General features: G+C 39.1%; 1 pseudogene; it reads left to right on the plus strand.

Annotated features, from left to right (window-relative positions):
- Nucleotides 1–1172: 1172 nt before the first annotated feature.
- On the plus strand, nt 1173–2018 carry LOC123819598 (annotated as a pseudogene).
- The last annotated feature ends 5834 nt before the right edge of the window (nt 2019–7852 follow it).

A 7852-nucleotide genomic window follows, 5' to 3' on the forward strand; every position in this document is an offset into this window, starting at 1 on the left:
AGGCTGTTATTCATAGCTTTGTTAGAAGAAAAAAAGCTGAATATGCACCTATAGAGGATTACAAATAAAGATATATACATTCTATGGCTCCTTCATCACTAATGACCAAGTAGGATTTGTTCCTGGAATGCAAGGATAGTTCAATATATAAAAACTGATCAATGTAATACACCACAAAATAAGAATGAAGGGGGGAAATGATCATCTCAATTTATGCAGACAGCATTTAACAAAATTCAACATCCTTTAAAAAAATGCACTCAACAAACAAGGAATAGAAGGAAACTACCTCAACATAATAAAAACTATATATGAAAATCCACAGCAAATAAATCATACTCAATAGGGAAAGACTTGAAGACTTAACATTAAAATCAGGAACAAGAGAAGGATGCCCACTCTCAACATAATATTAGAATTTTTAGCTAGAGCAATTAGGTAAGAAAAAGAATAAAAGGCATCCAAATGGAAAAGAAACAAGTAATATTATCTCTGTTTGCACATGATATAATCTTATATTTAGAAGGCCCTAGCTCTGACTGGTGAGACTCAGTGGGTTGGGTGTCATCCCACCATCTAAAAAGTCACAGGTTCAATTCCCAGTCAGGGCACGTGCCTGGGCTGAAGGCCAGGTTGCCAGGTGGGGGTTTATGGGAGGCAACTGCTCAATGCTTCTATCAGATATTGGTGTTTCTCTCCCTTTCTTTCTCCCTCCCTCCCCCTCTTTCTAAAAATAAATAAATAAAATCTAAGAAAGAAAGAAAACCCTAAAAATTTCACAAAAATCCATTAGAGCTAACAAAATTCAGCAGAGTACCAGGATATAAAGTCAACACACAGAACTCAGTTGCATTTCTATATGCTTAAAATGAACAATCTCAAAAGGAAATTATGAGAATTACAAAAGGCTCTAAAATAATAAAAAACTTAGGGAATTAAACAAGAAAGTGAAAGACACGCAATAAAAAGCTACAAAACATTACTGTAAGAAATTAAGACATAAATAAAAAGAAATACATCCCATATTCATAGATTGAAAGACAATATTGTTGAGATGTCAATATTACTCAAAGCAATGTACAGATTCAATGCAACTGCTATTTAAAAATCTCAATATTTTTTGCCAAAATAGAAAAATCCATCCAAAAATTTACATGGAATTTCAAGGGACCATGATTAGCCAAAACTATCTTGAAAAAGAAGATCAAAGTTGGGTCCCAGGTTCCCACGTGCAGCTGCTGGGGTGAGCACAGTCCAGGGACCTGCGGCAGCATGGGGCAAACAAGCACCAGTGGTATGGAAGCTAACAGAACCTTCTCAGCCCCCTCCATGATGCCCAAGACCAAAGAGGCCAAAAAGCTGGAAATCAGAGAAGAGGTGGAAATTTGCATGAGGAGTAAGCAAGTGCTGAGAATTGAAAGTGGTTCTCAAATTGTCCATGCTGTTCAGCAAATAGCTGAAAGAGTGAAGTAAGAGAATGTGAACCTCTGTAATCCCACTTCCTTCAAGGCTTCTCACCTCATCCTTCTGTATAGCTTAACTTTCAGTGACCTGGACCAACACCCAGAGACTGGCCTCGCCATCTATGGTGATGATAAAGTAGATGCTGATCATGAGCAGTGGAGGCTACCTGACCCAGGATAAGACTCTAGTGGGCTATGCCAATCACTTGATCTTAATCATTAATTTCAGGAGAAGATTCAAAGAACCTTGGGGATCAGTGGCACAAAAGAATCCCCATGAAGGTTATCCCAATGAGCTATGTCCCAGGGAGTCAAGCTGTGACTCAGAAGTTTGGTGGTGAGATTAAACTGTGAAAGGACGTCACCAAGGCAGGTCCCATGATGACAGATAATGGTAACTCTATCCTGGACTGGAAATTTGACTACGTGCACAAATGGAGTGAAGTGAACAACATAGCTATCAAAACGATCTCAGGTGTGGTGAACATGTCCGAGAGAGTCTACTTCAGGATACAGGATGGCTCAGTGAATATGAGGGAGAAACTTTTCTATTGATCTTGCAGGAGTGAAGTGTGTGCACCTTGAGTCCCCAGCCCACAGCCAAGGTCGACATGCCTCTCCAAGAGCCTTTGCTTTAATGCACCTGTGCCAGGTGGACAGCTGGCAGGGTGGGAGTTGGGGAGTTAAATCCAGTCTTGCGAAGTGTTGTTATTAAATGTCTTCTTTTAAAAAGAGAAATATAAACAAATGTATATATTTTTGTATGTTTATAGAAAAAAGAAATATAAACATACATATTTTTGTATGTTTATAGAAGAAGAGAAATATGAACATAAATATTTTTACTATTAAAAAAAAAAGAACAGGACTTCTGGCCAAGATGGAGGCATAGGTAGACACACTGTGCCTCCTTGCACAACCAAAACAAGGACAACAACAAATTTAAAAACAAAAAACAACCAGAACTGACAGAAAATCGAGCTGTATGGAAGTCTGACAACAAAGGAGTTAAAGAAGAAACATTCATCCAGACTGGTAGGAGGGGTAGAGTCGGGTGGTGGGGCAGAGAGGACTCGTGACAAGGCAGCAGCTGGTGGTGGCTTGCAGACTGGGCAGTCCCACATTCCAGTGCAGATAAACCAGAAAGAACAACTAGGGAGTGAGAAAGACTGCACAACCCAAGGTCCCAGTACTAGGAAATGAAGCCTCAAAGCCTCTGACTGAAAACACCTGTGGGGGTTGAGGTGGCAGCGGAAGAAACTCCCAGCCTCACAGGAAAGTTTGTTGGAGAGACCCACAGGGTCCTAGAATGTACACAAACCCACCCACCAAGAATCAGCACCAGAAGGGATCAATTTGATTGTGGGTAGCCGGGGAAGTGAGTGAAAACCAGCAGAGAGCAGAACAAGTGGCACTGTTCCCTCTCGCACATACAGCATCATAATACAACGAAGTGCATTGCCCCACCCTGGTGAACACTTAAGGTTCTACCCCCTATTAAGTATCAGGCACACGGAGACAAAAAAAAAAAAAATGACCCGAATGAAAAAACAGTTCAAAGCTCCAGAAAAAGTACAACTAAGTGACAAATACATAGCCAATCTATCAGCTACACAGTTCAAAACACTGGTTAGCAGGATGCTCCAGAACTCACTGGGTACTTAAACAGCATTAAAAAGACCCAGGCAGCAATGAAGTTTGCATTATGTGAAATAAAGAAAAACCTACAGGGAACCAGCAGTGAAGGGAAGGAAACTAGGACTCAAATCAATGGTTTGGAGCAGAAGGAAGAAGGAAACATTCAACCAGAACTGAATGAAGAAACAGGAATTCACAAAAAATGAGGAGAGACTTAAGAACCTCCAGGACAACTTTAAACGTTCCAACATCTGAACCATAGGGGTGCCAAAAGGACAAGAGGGGGAGCAAGAAATTGAAAACTTATTTGAAAACGTAGTGAAGGACTTTTTTTTTTTTGCCCCAATCTGGCAAAGAAAAAAAAAATAGACTTTAGGGAAGTCCAGGAAGCTCAGAGAGTCCCAAAGAAGTTGAACCCAAGGAGGAACACACCAAGGCACATCATAATTACATTACCCAGGATTAAAAATAAGAAGAAAACCTTAAAAGCAGCAAGAGAAAAGGAAAGAGTTACCTAAAAAGGAGTTCCTGTAAGACTATCAGTCAATTTGTCAAAAGAAATCTTTCATGCAAGAAGGGGCTGGAAAGAAGTATTTGAAGTCATGAAGGGCAAGGACCTACATCCAAGATTACTCTCTCCAGCAAAGCTATCATTTAAAATGGAAGGGTAGATAAAGTGCTTCCCAGATAAGGTCAAGTTAAAGGAGTTCATCATCACCAACACTTTATTACATGAAATGTTAAAGGGCCTTATCTAAGAAAAAGAAGTAGATCAAAAATATGAATATTAAAATGACAACAAATTCACAACTATCAACAACTGAACCTAAAACCAAACCAAACCAAAAGCAAACTAAGCAAACAACTAGAACAGGAACAGAAACACAGAAAAGGAGATCATGTGGAGGGTTATCAGTGAGAAAAGGAAGGAGGAATGGGGGGAAAGGTACAGAGAATAAATAGTATAAATTGTAGGTAGAAAATAGACAGGGGGAAGGTAGGAATAATATAGGAAATGTAGAAGCCAAAGAACTTGTATATATATGACCCATGGACATGAATTAAGGAGGGGAATGTGGGTGGGAGGGGGTGTGCAGGGCATAGGGGAATAAAGGGGGGGGATAGAATAACTATAATAGCATAATCAATAAAATATATATATAAAACAAAAATCACATTAATCATTTCAAAACTTATTATGAAGTTACAGTAATCAACAATGTGGTGCTGGCATAAAGACAAATGTAGACCAACAGAATGGAATAGAGAGCCCAGAGATAAACTGGCACATAATGAGATCAAGTGATTTTTGACAGGGGTACCAAGGCCATTCAATGGGAAAAGGAATCTTTTCAACAAATGCTACTGGGAAAAGTGAATATCCACATGCAAAATAATAAAATTGAACACTTATTTAACATACTTTTTATTGATTTAGTTTTATAGATTTTATTTATTTATATTTAGAGAGAGGAGAAGGGAAGGAAAGAGAGAGGGAGAGGAATATCAATGTGTGGTCGCCTCCTATGTGCCCCACACCAGGGACCCAGCCTGCAACCTAGGCAAGTGCTCTGACTAGAAATTGAACCAGGGGCCCTTTGGTTCTCAGGTTAGCACTCAATCCACAGACCCACACCAACCATGGCTAGTTAACATGATTTTTAAAAAATCAACTCAACATGGGTCAAAGACCTAAATGTAAGACCTAAAACTATAAAATCCTTAGAAAATAACATAAAATAAAAACTTGATGACACTGGATTTGGGAATGATTTCTTGGATATGACACCAAAGACACAGACAACAAAAGAAAAAAATAGACAAACTGGACTTCATGAAAACTTTAAAATATTATATACCAATGGACTAAAAAGGCAAACCACAAAATGGGAGGAAATACTTGTAAATCATATATCTGATAAAGGATTAACAACCATAAGATTTAGAGAACTAAAACTACCCCCAGAAAGCAAAAAAAAAAGTAACTCAAAAGTGGGCAAACTCGAGTAGAAATTTCTCAAAGAAGATACACCAATGGATAATAAGCACATGAAAAGATACTCTACTCAACATCTCTGGTCATTAGCAAAATACAAAACTACAGTGAGGTACCTCCTCACACTCGTCAGGATGGCTACTATAAATAAAAATAAAAATGAAAAAGTGTTGGCAAGGATGAAGAGGAACTGGAAGCCTGTGCACTCACTGTTGATAGGAATGTAAAATGGTACAGCCACTATGGAAAACAGTAATGGCAGTTCCTCAAAAAATTAAAAATAGAATTATCATATTCAGCAATTCTACTTCTGGGTATATACCCCAAAGAATTGAAAGTAGTGTTTCAAAGAGATATTTGTGCACCTGTGTTCATATTAGCATTATTCATGATAGTTAGAACATGGGAGCAAACCAAATGTCTATCAGTGGATGAATGGATAAGCAAAATATGGTATATAAGTACAATGGAATATTGTTCGGCCTTAGAAAGGAAGAAAATTCTTTTAATTTTTATTTATTTTTATTTTAATTGTTGTTCAAGTACAGTTTTCTACCTTTTACTCCCATCCCAGCCCATCCCCCCAACCCTCCCCACCTCTCTCCTTTTTCCACCCTTGTCTTGTTTCCATCCCTGTGTCCCCCACACTTATTCCTGTGAACCCTTCCCCTTTACCCCTGAAATTCCCTCCCCTCTTCCCTCTGGTCACTGTCAGCCTGCTCTCTATTTCAGTGTTTTTAGTTATATTTTGCTTGTCCATTTGTTCTGTTGATTATGTTCCTGTTAAAGGTGAGATCATATGGTATTTGTCTTTTACCGCCTGGCTTATTTCGCTAAAGGAAGAAAATTCTGATGTGTGTTATAGCATGAGTGAAACTTGAGGACATTATGCTAAGTAAAATAAGCCAGTTACAAAAAGACAAATACTGTATGAGTTTACTTATATGAGGTAATTATAGTAATCAAAAACTTTCACTTACGTTTTAGTAGTCAAAATTATAGAGACAGAAAGTAGAACAGTGGTTGCTAGAGACTTGGGTGAAATGACAATGGACTATTGTTTAATGGGTATAGGGTTTCAGTTTTATATATAAAAAGAGCTATGGAAATGGATGGTATGATGGTTGCACATTATGAATGTATTTAATATCACTGAACTGTACACTTCAAATGGTTAAGATGGTAAATTTTATGTTATATGTTTTTATTTTACCACAATGGCATATGAATAGACAACCCAGTGGATCAAAACAGATGGTCTAGAATAGACCTAAATATATAAGAAATTTAATCTATGAAAAAGTTGGGGTGATTTCTGGTCAAGATGGAGGCATAGGTAAACATGTTTCACCTCCTTGCACAACTATAGAAAAAATTACAACTAGTCTACAAAACAAATATCATCCAGAACTGTCAGAAGTCACACTCACCCAGATAGGTAGGAGGGGCAGACATGAGGAGAGAGGTGGAGCTGCAGGAGTGGTGCAGGGAGGCGGCAGAACAGGCAGTCCCACATTCACTCGTGGTGGATAAATATTGGGAGGATACCTCAGGGGTGAGGGTTTCCAGCCCCAAACCAGACCAACCAGCAGCCCAGGATTCCAGTGCCAGGAAGATAAATCACCATAACTACCGGCAGTGAAAACCAGTGGGGAGTGGGGGAGTGGAAGAAAATGCCAGATTAGCAGAAGAATCCTCTTAAAGGGCCCTGTACAGATTTAGGGCTTAGGCAGACCCACACTCCTCTAGGATTCAGCAGCAGGGCAACAGCAGGAAGGGCACAAGTGGCATACAGGGAGAAAGTGAGGTGACTGGAAACAGGGCGAGTGCTGGTAGACAGCGTCCTCCCAGAAGTCAGGCAGCAGCATTGCCCCCTCTCCCAGCCCTCCCCACACACAGAGCCACAAAGCAGTGGAACAGGTTGCCCCATCCTGGAGATCACCTAAGGATTTGCCCTACACAATTTACAGGTCCCTTTTTAAAAATATGCCACAGTACTAAGACAGGGAGTTAAAGCACCTCTACCTAATATACAGAAACAAACACAGGGAGGCTGCCAAATTGAGGAGACAAAGAAATATGGCCCAATGGAAAGAACAGAACAAAACTCCAGAAAAGAATGAAATGAAATGGAGATAACCAACCTATCACATGCAGAGTTCAAAACACTGGTTATCGGGATGCTTAAAACACTCATTGAGTATGTCAACAACACAAAAAAGACTCAGGAAGAAATGAAGATTACATAAAGTGAAATAAAGAAAAATCTACAGGGAACCAACAGTGGAGGGGAGGAAACAGGATCAAATCAACAATCTGGAACATAAGGAAGAAAAAAATCATTCAATCGGAACAGCAAGAAGAAAAAAGAATTAAAAAAACACAATAGAATAAGAATCCTCTGCGACATTTCTAAACGCACCAACATCAGAACTGTAAGGCTGCCAAAAGGAGAAGAGGAAGAGCAAGAAATTGAAAACTTATTTGAAAAAATAATGAAAGAAAACTTCCCTAATTGAGTGAAGGAAATAGACATACAAGTCCAGAAAGAACAGAGTCTCAAACAAGTTGGATCCAAAGAAGACCACACCAAGATACATCATAATTAAAATGCCAAGGTTAAAGATAGAGGATCTTTTTTAAAGTATATTTTACTGATTATGCTATTACAGATGTCCCATTTTTTCTTTCTCTCCTTTATCCCCCTTCACCCTGCACCCTCCCTCCTTCCAGCATTCCTGCCCCTTAGTTCATG

This window comes from Phyllostomus hastatus, unplaced genomic scaffold, assembly GCF_019186645.2.
Source record: "Phyllostomus hastatus isolate PE091 unplaced genomic scaffold, TTU_PhHast_1.1 phas_contig_34, whole genome shotgun sequence".
Classification (NCBI taxonomy): Eukaryota; Metazoa; Chordata; class Mammalia; order Chiroptera; family Phyllostomidae; genus Phyllostomus; species Phyllostomus hastatus.